The sequence below is a fragment of the Lycium barbarum genome, chromosome 9, assembly GCF_019175385.1.
Source record: "Lycium barbarum isolate Lr01 chromosome 9, ASM1917538v2, whole genome shotgun sequence".
Taxonomy (NCBI): domain Eukaryota; kingdom Viridiplantae; phylum Streptophyta; class Magnoliopsida; order Solanales; family Solanaceae; genus Lycium; species Lycium barbarum.
Window position 1 is genome coordinate 44,787,307 of NC_083345.1, and position 12,908 is coordinate 44,800,214.

Here is a 12,908-nt window from a genome sequence, read left to right on the forward strand (position 1 = left end):
GTTTTCTGTTGGCTTCTTCTCTGGATCTTTCCCTCTTGGACTCGGTATTTCGAGAGATGGGTTTTAAAATTGAAATTATATTGATTGTGGTTTGAAAAATCTGAGGCCAAAGTTATAAATGCGTTGTTTTATTTTAAAAATATTGTTTGTTTTAGATATCATGACATTTATTTTCTTATAACGAGGTCTTCAGGTTTTCTTGGAGGTCCTATTGCTATATTCCTGAACTGGTGGAATTTTTGAGATCTTTCTAAACTATTCTGCCCCAGGGTCAGGTCTTGTGTCGCTTGACTCCTGTGTTGTCCTGATGTGTAGGAATGTTTGAGGTTTTCTCAAAAAGCTTCCCTAGTTTAAGGTCTGGGTCTGTCGTTTTCCTTGTTGATTGTTTTGACGGGTATTTTTGAGGTCTCCTAAATTTTTTTGCCCCAGTTTAAGGTTGACGTTGTCTGACTTTCGCGTCGATTCTTGTATTATGATTTTGCTGCTTCCTTCTGACTTTTGTGTTTCTGAGGCTTTCTAAGGGTTTCTTTGGTTTTTCTTTTGTGACGACCGAGCTCGAAAGCGACTACGTATCCTATTGCAGCCGGAATCAGGCCGAATGTAGTTCAGAATAAAGTAATTGAGTTTTGGTTTTTTACTAATAATGCGACCGGGTACGATGTGGACTACCTATATATTCCACTGTGGGGAAGTCAGGTCATTGCGTAGTTCATATTACATGGATGGTTGTTTTTTCATTACAAAGTGCGATTACAAGAAAAATGCAACTAATAATAAATGATAATACGATTACAGGGATGTAGTATCTTTTGAGAGTGTCTGCGTTGATATCTTTGGGCCATTCCTATTCGTCCGTTTCTGCTAGGACTATGGCTCCTCCTGAAAGCATTTTGTGGACCATGTATGGTCCTTGCCAGTTCGGTATGAACTTTCCTTTGTACTCATCTTGATGAGGAAAATCTCGCTTGAGGACATGCTGTCCGATTTGAAAAAGTCGGGCTCTGACCCATTTGTTGAAAGTACGGGACATCCTTTGGCGGTATAGTAGGCCGTGGCATACTGTAGCCATTCTCTTTCCATGTATCATGGCTTGTTTTAAGTAGCGGTTTCCTACCCACTCTGCGTCATCTAGTTCCTCCTCTTAAATAATCCTTAATGAGAAAATTTCTACCTCTGCAGGTATGACTGCTTCGGTACCATAGACAAGGAGGGAGGGAGTTTCTCCGGTAGATGTCCGGATTGTAGTTCTGTATCCCACCCAAGCATAGTGTAGCTACTTGTGCCAATTCTTCTAGTTATCGATCTTCTTCCGCAAGATTCTCTTGATGTTTTTGTTGGCAGCCTCCACGGCTCCATTCATCTGCGGCTTATAGGCAGTTGAGTTCCTGTGAGTTATCTTGAACTACTCACAGATGTGTTTCATCAGATGGCTGTTCAAATTAGCTCCATTATCTGTAATGATGGACTCGGGCACACCGAAGAGGCATACAGGATTGTTCTTGACGAAGACATCCATGACCTTCTTGGTCACCGACTTTTGAGAAGTTTCTTCCACCCATTTGGTGAAGTAGTCGATGGCGACTAAGATGAAGCGATGTCCGTTAGATGCCGGTGGCTCAATGGGTCTGATGACATCCATCCCCCATACCACGAACGACCAAGGTGAACTCATTGCATGTAGCTGTGTTGGAGGAATTTTGATTAGGTCTCCGGGACTTTTACATTGATGGCATTTTTGCACGAATTTTGTCGCCTCTTCGCATCCACACATCTGAGTAGGTTGGGTGTCCTCTTGTGTAATACTTCGTTGTTCAGGAAGAACCCATTGGCTAACCTCCTGATGGTTTTCTTTTGATTTCCCGAGCTTTCTGGAGGGTACTCTCCTTTCTCTAGGTATGTCTTGATGTCGGCGGACCATGGTTTGGCATTTGGCTCGGCCTCAACGTAAGCGCAGTGAGCCTATTCTTCCTTTAGAGTGATCTCCAACGGATCAATGTGAGTACTCTCGGGGTGCTGAATCATGGAGTCTATTATCGCCAAAGCGTCAGCAAACTCGTTTTGAGCCCTCGGAGTATGCCTGAAGTCGATACTTTTGAATCTCCCAGACAGTCTCTATACCAGATTCACATCTGGCAGTATTTTGTCATTCTTGGTTGCCAATTTTGTTTCACTTGATTGATGAGCAAGTCAAAATCTCCGATTACCAACAACTCTCATATGTTCATGTCCAATGCCATTTTAAGGCCGAGAATACATGCTTCGTACTAGGCCACGTTGTTGGTACATCTGAAGTTAAGTTTTGCGGCAATCGGATAGTGTTGTCCTATTTTTGATATCAACACCGCTCTGATACCGGAAACTTTGTAGTTGACTGCTCTATCGAATAACAATCTCTATCCTGAGTACGACTCAACCTCCTCTTCTTCCATAGCCATTACTTTTTCATCTGGAAAGAAAGTTTGTTATGGTTCGAGTTCGTTGTTGACGGGACTTTCTGCCAGCAGGTTGCCCAGTGCTTGTCCTTTAACTGCCTTCTATGCTACGTTCATAATGTCGAACTCATTTAGTAGCATTTGCGATTTGGCTAACTTTCCTACGGGCATCGGTTGCCGAAAGATATACCTTAATGGATCCATTCTGGAGATGAGGTGAGTGGTAAATACTGACAAGTAATGCCTTAGCTTTTGGACGATCCACGTTAGGGCGCAATATGTTTTCTCTAAGAGTGTGTATCTCGATTCGCAGGATGTGAACTTATTGCTCAGATAATAAATGGCATATTCCTTCTTACCTTCTTCGTCATGTTGGGCGAGCATACACCCAAAAGCGTTCTCTGATACTGACAGGTACAGCAACAGTGGGCTTCCTGGCCTGGATGGCACTAAGACAGAAGGATTGGAAAGGTATTTCTTGATTTTGTCGAATGCCTCTTGGCATTCCTCCGTCCGCTTTGTGGGAACATCTTTCTTGAGTAGTTTAAGGAATGGTTGCACAATTATGGTTGACTGGGTTATGAATCGCCCGATTTAGTTCTGCCTTCCCAAGAAGCTCATGACTTCTCTCTTGGTTTTGGGAGGCAGCAGTTCCTGGATTGCCTTGATTTTCGTAAGGTCTAGTTCAATGCCTCTTCGATTCACTATGAACCCTAACAGTTTACCCGCAGACACTCAAATGCGTACTTTGGCGGGCTTAAATTCAAATTAAACTTGCGAAGTCTGTCGAAGAACTTACGCAGGTGCGTGGTATGCTCTAAACTCTCTCTCGACTTTATGATAACATCGTCCACATAGACTTCGATCTCTCGATGCATCATATCATGGAACAGGGTAGTCATTTCTCTTATGTATATGGCGCCGACATTTTTGAGACCGAATGACATTACCCTGTAATGGTAGACTCCCCAAGGGGTGATGAAAACTATTTTTTCAGCGTCTTCTTCGCTCATGAGTATCTATGGTACCCAGCGAAATAATCCATGAACGGCTGCAGCTTATGCTTGGGGCAGTTGTCAATGAGAATGTGGATGTTTGGAAGGGGAAAGTTATCTTTCGAACTAGCTCGGTTGAGGTCCCAATAGTCCACACATATTCGAATTTTTCCATCTTTCTTGGGTACTGGCACTATGTTGGCCAACCAAGTGGGGTGGGACGTCACATCCACTATACCAGATTTGATCTATTTTTCCACTTCGTCCTTTATCCTGATACTCATATCCGATTTAAATTTCAGGGTCTTTTGCTTGACCAGAGCAAAACCTTCTTTGATGGGTAATATGTGAGCCACTATCTCTGTCAAACCCCACCCTACGTAAGGCGTGATTGGCACCCAGCACCTTGCGAAAACCGAGCGAACCTACTTACAACTCACATCCTCTATGTCTTGAATGGCAACAATAAGATCAACAGGCTAAATATTAACATAATATCATGCATAATTAAATGTACAATAGACCCATGATGCCGACATTACTACTGTCACACTATGACTAAGCTGTATATAGGAACTGTCTGCAAAGCCTCTATGAACATGACTGAGGTATACAAGTCGGTACAGGGCCCCCGACGTACCCTTAACACAATTCATATATATATATATATATATATATATATATATATATATATATATATATATGGACACAGACTCGGGAATGCTCCAGGGAGAAGTGGAGCCACCACTCAAGACTAGTACCTGAAGGTAGCCTACGATGAAAGAACTTTGTCTCGTCTATCTATACCTGCGGGCATGAATGCAGCGTCCATAAGAAGGGACGTCAGTACGAGCAATGTACTGAGTTGTAAGGCATGAATAGTAGTATGATATTATAATGAAGATAACATAAGACAAAGTAAGTAATTATACCTCGTACTCTTATTAAGATATCTATCATGTAAACTACTCGTCTACAGGAAAAACATTTCATACACATCCATACATAATATACACATACTTGCATTCACATACATTTACTATACATACTTCTGTTATATCCGTATCCGGCCCTTTCGGGACTCTGTGTCATGTAGGCTCGGTGTTATCTTACCCGGCCATGTAGGCTCGGTGGTATCTTACCCAGCCATGTAGGCTCGGTGTTATCTTACCCGGCCATGTAGGCTCGGTGTTATACCCAACTGATCAGTGGGATGCAATGCATACATATATACATACACATAAAAATACATAAAAGAAATCAACATCATCATTAGAATTACCATTGGCACTATATCATTCCTTGAAGGTTCAACCATCGTAAGATGAAATCGATAATGTCACGGGAGTCTCGAGAATCATGAACTTTGGTAGCACTAAAAATAGAACCATTATCTTCGCTATATCTCACCTCGAAGGAACAAATGACATGAGGTGAGACTATCAACAATAAGTAAGATCAAGGGATTCATGGAATGGCTCAATAATCTTATAATGCTCTCAAATCATAGCCTCGAAGTTTCTAGATGAGAATCATCATCATCGTCACAATCATCATAGAAATTTTTTCATTTAACATCATAAGAAGCTTTAAGAGTCATGAACTTCTAGATTTTGAAAACAAGGAGGTTATGAAAACATTTATGGGATCATAACTTAGGAATCATGCCTTTGAAAGAAAGGGACGAGCCTTAACATAACTGGAAGCTCGCTTCTCGACTTTCCAACCTACCTTTTCTTGAAATCTACATATAAAACCATTCATTCTATTGCTAGGCTCGTTGTTATATACTTATCCTAAGCCTCCAAATAAATCTTTCTAGAATCTGCCGAAATTTCGGCAGCATCTCCTCTGTTTATATGCCTAGCTCAAAATTTCAATTCAGCAACCAACAACAACAACAATATTATCAACACCAAAATATTCCATAAACATCCCACACGATGTTTTATCCAATTTCTCGACCCATAAATTCCTTATACGCTCATTTAGTAACTTTTCCTCCGTAGATAAGCTTAAATCAATACTAATAAGGAAAGATTCATACCTTTCACCCGCTAGATTGTAATATCTTCAATTATCACCTTGAATCCAAGCCCAGTTTCGCCGCAATTCGATATTATAATCGCAGCTATGTGTTGTCCAAACTTAAATTCGGGGATTTCATTTAATTTGCGTTAAAATCTAGTGGACGAAAGTTGGGAGAGTTTTTTTTAGAAGTTTTGGGAAATATTTGAAGTGTTCTTGGCTGAAAAATGAGGTTTAGGATCAGATTTGATCCTTAAATAGTGGGTCAAATTTGGTCGGGTCACTGTAGCAAGTCGGTTACTGTAGCAGCGTTTCTGCTCTGTCAGCCTAACTTATAACGTTCATAATTCTCCACTTCGATGTCGTATCAACGAGCGGTTTGTTGCGCTGGAAACTAGACACGACGAACTTTATTTTAGGCTTTTACTTTGCTTCAAAACTCCTCATCTACGAAAATATATTTTTTCTCCAAGTTGGGCCAAAATTACCCCTCACATTGTCTTCCAAGTTCCAAAAAATTTAATTTTCTTAATTCACTTGCCCTTCAATCCTTTCATAGATTACTATATGCACTTAAACCCTCATAACCATAAGTTAAACACATATAGGCTCACATACCTCCTGAAAGGTAGCTCGTATTTGAACATACGATACTACGGGGTGTAACAATCTCAGTGCTTAGTCCTGGCATGTCGGTATATAACCAGGCGAAGACATCCTCATATTCCCTCAATAGAGCTATGAGATCTTCTTTCTGTGGCGCTTCCAAATGCGCGCTAATTCATGTCTCTTTAACATTCTCTTCATCACCGAGGTTGATTACCTCAGTTTCATCCATGTTTGGTTTTTTCTTGTCTTCAAATTCTTTCAATTCTTCTACCAGGCCTTCTGACATTATTTTCTCCTCGTCGTATTCCTTGTACTCTTGTTTGTCATTCTCCTCATTCGTTTCTCGGCATGTCATGACATTTTCAGTTGTTTTATTATTATTATTACTGAAAAAGTGAGGCAAAGTAAAGTTAGGTTTTATTAGTGTTCATTATGCATGGTTATAAAGGATGTTTTATTGTTGTTAGTAAAAAAAATTATTTTTGTGTAAATCGAGGCTTTCATTGATTTGAAAGTAATTGATTACAAACTGTGGTCCTAGTCCGGAACAACATCGGACCAATCTCATTTTTTAACATCCCGAGTTAATTTTTTGGAAAAAGGTGATCATCCGGGCCTCAATCAATGTCACCGTTTTAGCAAAAGGATTTAAAAGAAGCCTATCACTTTACCGAGGAGCCAAGAGGGGAGTGGATATCCAGTTGTCCAAGCGTTCTCCCGACCTCAGGCTGCGTATGGTGGGTATCTCCTAGCATTCTTTGATGATTGCGTAGCATCCTTCCTCTTGGAGTAGCAGCTCCAAGCCCTAACTAACTTCATTGTCTTTCTGTATTGGCATCTGTTTGGGAAATGATTGGTATAACCCCGGAATCAGTTGAGGTAAATTCTCTATTCTTGTTTCTCTTTTGGTGGCTTTTGTGGGCTTGTCCTCACTAGGAATATACCCCATGCTGAAGTGGTAATTTTCTTTTGGGATCGGTATAGGCTCTGTTATATGCCCTTCAAATCTTTTCCTAGGCCCTTCCCTGATTCAAAACCATTTTTTAGCATAGTGGAGGCAATCATTTTGTAGATTGCAGGCATTGGCTTGTCAACCTTTTCCTCAGTGTGGGTTGCCCCGATGCAAGTGATAATTGGCAGTGATTGCCATGACTTGGAATTCTGCTGTGAAAGAGGAAAGTCCTATTTAGATGTGCTGGTCCAACTCTCCTAAATAATAATTTGGGACCCATCAAATGCCCTGACATTTGTCCTGCTCTAGCGGACTTTACCGATGTCATAGCAGAGCTGCATCAATGTGGTTAAGGGACAGATGTTGAGTCCTGTCCCATTGTCAACAAGCACTCTTTCCACCACCTTGTCCTGACACTCCAGAGTAATGTAGGAATCCCTGGTGCTGGAACCAAGACCTTAAAGTTCGGACGCTCCTGGAGAATGAGGGAGGCTACTGCCTGCTCAATTATTTTGACGGTGCTGGGGAATAATGCCCTGCAGGCTACCCAGTCCTCATTCTTTTCAATTATGTGAACTCTGCCATTTCTATGGTTCCGCAATAGGGTCATGTTCACGTTGGGTGATGTGGTTTCCAGAATGATCTCCCTTTTGTCAATCAAATCTTGGATTTTATGTTTCAGATTGATGTAGCCTTCCGTGCAGAGACCATTGCCTCCGAAGTGGTAGGCGCATGTCTGGTCGGCTCTGAAGAACCTATTTCCGAGCTGAGCTGATTTTGGATGGACCTTTTGAATGAACCCTGTGGCATGCAATCTTTCAAAGAGTTGTACCCTTGGCTCAAGTAATGTAGTAAACTCTCGCATCGATTTTCTCTCGAAAGTGGGATGTGGAACATTGTACGATGAATGTGGTGGTTGATTTTGTTAATTTGGTGGTGGGTGAATTTGGTAGTTTTGTGGTGGATTGTTCTGTGGTAGGCAATAATCATGAGCCGTTGTTTGGTAAGTTTGCTGTGATGGTGGTTGGTAAGTAGAAGCTGGCACTCGGATGCTTGGTGGATTTAAGTAAGCTGGCACAATGGCCGTAAAGCTTGGTTGTGTGTAGAACACAGACACAGGGTTGTAAGGAGAAGTTGGATAATTGACAGGAGGAGGTATTGATGAGGAGACTGTGGCTCTTCTCGCCTTTTGGTTTTTAGCCTTGGTGTGTGGGATATGCTTGCCACGTCCTCTTTCCTTTTGCGGAAGACTCCCCCAGCAGCTTGGCCAGACGCCTTGTTGAACATGCTGATGATTTTTACGAATTTGAGACCATCTTCTATAACTTCTCCTATCTTGACGAGTTCAGAAAATGGCCTCCCGACCATGGACAACATTCGATTGTAGAAATTTGGTTCTTGTGACCGAATAAACACAGAGACCAATTCCTCTTCGCACATTGGTGGCTGGACACCGACTGCTTCGGCCCTCCATCGGCTGGCGAACTCACGATAATTCTCTGTCTACTTTTGTTTGACCTTCTCGAGGTAGTACATGTCTGGCACTGTTTTAACATTGAATCGAAACTTTTACATTAATGTTTTTTGCCATATCTTCCCAAGTGAGCCATTGGCGCATGTCTTGGGTTGCAAACCATTTGGCAACTTCACCGGTTAGACTTTGGCTGAGTAGTCGCATAATCAGAGGTTCGTTCTTTTTGACCCCGACCAACTAGTCATAGTAGGAATAGAGGTGTGCTTTGGGATTCCCTATCTCGTTGAAAATCTCAAATTTCAAAATCTTGAATCCTTCTGGTAGGTCCAAGTCCGGGTGTATGTACAGATCATTGTATCTTAGTCCTGTGGCCCTTCTTGTGACTCTATTAGACCTCTCCAATAGTTCTTCCATTTTCCTCTCCATGTCCTTCTCACGCTTGTCGTGTCTGGCCCTCCATGCCTTCTCCATTTCCTTATAGTGGTCCAGTTTTTTGAGTCCTAAAGAAGATTCATTTAAAGCATTGGGAGTATAGAAGGGCACTGTTTGGCAAGTAGGGTGGTTTGGTGGGACTGACGTGGTTTTCCTGGTTGGCAAAGCTGAAACATATGGTCGACTTTCCATATTGATGAACACCGACTGAGGAGCTTGATACGAGGGAACCGAATGAGTGGTTCCCAAAATTTGGTTGTATTTTGCTGGAGGCGGGGTGTGGTAAGAAGTACCGATGTGATTGGGTCATCTGGATTTTGCGAAGGTGGAACAGTCCCTAGTGGATAAATTGAGAAATGTTCGGGCATTGGAGAGCTAAGTGAGGGAAAGGGATGAGGGGGCTTCCTTGCCTCGGCAGTCGTGTCCTTGTTGGCATCGACTGTATTGGCTTTAGCACTCTTATTCTCTAAGGCAGTGATGGCGCTTAGTAGTGTTACAATTAAATCCTCCCGAGGTGATGCCTCTTTGGGGTCTTGGGTATCTTCTTCGCGTAGAGCGAGCTCATTTCTTTCATTTTTAGGAGTACCAGTCATTATACCTTTTCCTCTGTCGGTTTCTGGGAGGTGCTAGTGCAACATTAGATCTTGTAAAGTATGCCAGTTTGTGTTACTAAACTAATCGGCCTCGTTCTATAAGATAAAAATAACTCAAAGGCAGGAAAAGGTAGTTACTGAAAATAATACCAAAGCGAGATATCATATATATTGTATTGAAAAAATACATGTGACACATAAAATCATGTACCAAAACCCAAATAGCTAATTGATCCTTAGTTCTAAAGGTTTAGGTGTTATGGGTTCTTTGTGTAGAGTGGATCTTGGTCCAGTGGGCCTTGTGGTTGTCCTACTTTGACAACCCTTCTTCTCTTTTCCAAATGGGGAGAGGGGGGGGGGGGGGGTGGAATAATAATTTATATTATATAGGGCCGAGTCTTACGTGGATTGCCTATGTATCGTTTAGCGGGAATTCAGGCCCTACCGTAGTTCAGCTTACAAAGAAGGATAGCCCTGCGAGTCATTGTTCTTACGAAATCGCTCTCTCATGTCTTTCTTCTTCATTAGAACTACAGGGGTAGGATGACTAAAATCTTCCTGACTCTGATCATGTGTTCCGGCTCAAGCTTGAAAGCATCGCATTTCTCGATATTATGTCCCATAGCTCCCGTATGGAACAAGTACCTTTTTTTTCTTCTGATTGGGCCCTACTGGTAGGGGCTCGTGGATAGGTTCCACGGTTTTAACCCTTCCTAAGACGGCTAGGGTTGAGAAGATACGCGAATAGGTCTCCTCGAATACTGTGAAATCATACCGCCAGATTTGTGTGTCGACAGTGACCCCCACTCCTTGGGCGATAGGGTCGTGGACCAGTAAGGTTTGTGGCCCCCATAAGGCTTTGATAACCCTATCGTCTATTAGACTGATGATTCTTCTTCTTAAACCCAAGCACTCATTCAAAGCATGACCGAACTAATTCTGGTGAACTGGACATCTCTTGTATGCGTACACTAAATCGGGGACTGGGAGCCTAGCTCGAGTGGAACATGGTATTCCGGCGGCTATCATCTTCTCGAACACGTCCTTGCAGCTGACGGGTCGAGGAGCCACTCGAAAGGGACATGAATGGGCTTTTAAAGCTATACCCACCAAACGAGGGCTTGAGGGTCCGCCCTTCTGAAACTTTCTATTACTTCAGTAGATGCGGCTAACACCGACTCTTGTGCAGGCTTGTAGTAGTCATATTCCACACTATGCTCAGTTTCCATTTTTTCGTCAATGTTGAGCCCCTCTCCCTGAAATTCTGGGATCATTTCCAAAGGTCCTAAGTCCCCCTCAGCTTCTATGTCTATATGCTCAGATTCTTCCGTCTCCAGAGGTTCAGACTCCTCCGGCTGTTCATTCTCATCTTCGGGAGCCACTTCTTGAGGCTCCAACTCTTCTTGTGGATATGACTCCATTATCCACGGGTCGGTTTCCATTCCTTGGTCTTCAGGTGCCTCTGGCCTTCTTTCTAATGGTATGTAGTTTGAGACTAGCTCACTCATTTCTTCAGGGATGGTCTCCTTATAATACTACTCTTATGGTATCCCTTCTGGTGGATTTCCAACCAGATTCAACAACCTATCCACTTCCACTATTTTTCTGCCTATTTTTTGAAGATGCCTTTCCATCTGCTGAACCTTGAGTCTCAGCATTTCAGCGGTCTCTCCTAGGGTGAGCATGTCCTGATCTCCTTGATTCGCTATTGTAAGTCAACCTTTTTAAGTGGAGATAAACTAGGGTAAGTGGTTGAGTCAATTGGTTCTTCTTTGGGTAGGTAATTTAGAATGTCGGATCAATTGCATTCAGGTTTTAATGATAGCATATATAGCAAGTAGACATGTGAAGCACGTAGTAAGTAATCATGTAATTTATAAGCAATTATGCTACTCGTGTTCCTAAAGCTTTTTTAAGCCAAGGCTATCTTAATCATTTGAAACATGCAAGTGCCATTTATAAAATCGAACCATTAACCTAAAAATAATCATTAATAATAATAATATCTTCCCCGAAGGGATTAAAAAAGATGACAAAGCCAACATAGGTCTATAATAGAAAGTAAAAGAGAGCAGCAAATCAGCAGAACTGTCCTCTAGTGGCTGATGTCGAAGATCGATTTGTCTTGGCCTTCCGAAGGGAGGTCTAAATGTGAAGACCTATCCGATATAGCTCCATCCTGAATATCACAGGGTCTGACTCTTCCATAATCTGAGCCAGACGCTCATCGGTACCCTCTAAACACTCTCTCAGGCTCTCTTCCTCTTGAACTAACCCGGCTATCATAGTCTGATCGTGCTCAATCTTCTCTAAGTATTTAGCATCCCTATCATTTGCTTTCCTCTCAGTCAGTCGGACTCTGGCTTCGTCCTCTGAAGATCTATCCATGATAGTGTGATGGAGTACAAGTCCTGGAACGTTTGTGCTTACTAAGTGACCCTGTAGCCAGATATGGTATCCCGGATCACACTCTAGTCTAAACCTATGGGGGTCTAAAGTGTCCTGACCCAATCTCACGAGACCATTCCACTCTCGGAATATTACCCCAGCGTTTCTAATTTTTTGCTCTGTATGCTCGATTAAAAAATTCTTAGTGTTTCCCACTTATTGTATCACCTGTCTTCTCCTAAACTGCCTCAAGACTCAGGAAGGGTAGTAGGGGCGAAACTTCCTACCTCGAACTGTTATGCCCTCAGAAATGAAGTCAGGGAACTTCCAATGGATCCTATCTTCAGTCAACTGTGCGAAGAAGCTGGCGCACGCCCCTTTGGACATGTGTGTTACACCTCAAAAAATTTTCAGTTAATGCGCAGTGAATAGACCAACGAAGGGCACGAGGTATACGATATTTCTGTAAGTAAGAAATATCCTTTGATGACCCTAATTGAGATTTCAAAGACATTCGAGGTAAGAGAAGAAAGTTACCGAGAAAAGGCATGGTATACGTTATGTATCGAAAAGGATTTACGAGTACCAAGTTAATGATGACTTAATGATATTTTGGAGATGAGTTATAACGTCCCTTATATTGTTAATGAGGTGCCAAACAAGTGTCAATAAGGTTCCATAAGGATTGGAGATCGAATGAAACGACGGAATCCATTTCAGAGAAATGGAGTTACACGACCACTTATACGGTCCGTATAACTTTATACGGTCAGTATAAAAGGGTCCGTATAACTCCCAGCAGGGAGATGATTTTTTGGTTGGTGAACCACGGCCACTTATACGGGCCGTACAAGGTTATACGGACCGTATAAGTGTCCGTGGAAGTCCCGACGGGCTGATTTTAGTTTTTGTATAAATAGATGCCTTGGGTTCTTTTACTTCATTTTTCATCTTCTACAAGTATTGAGAGCTCAAAACCCTTCTCGAAGAACATTCCACTCAAGT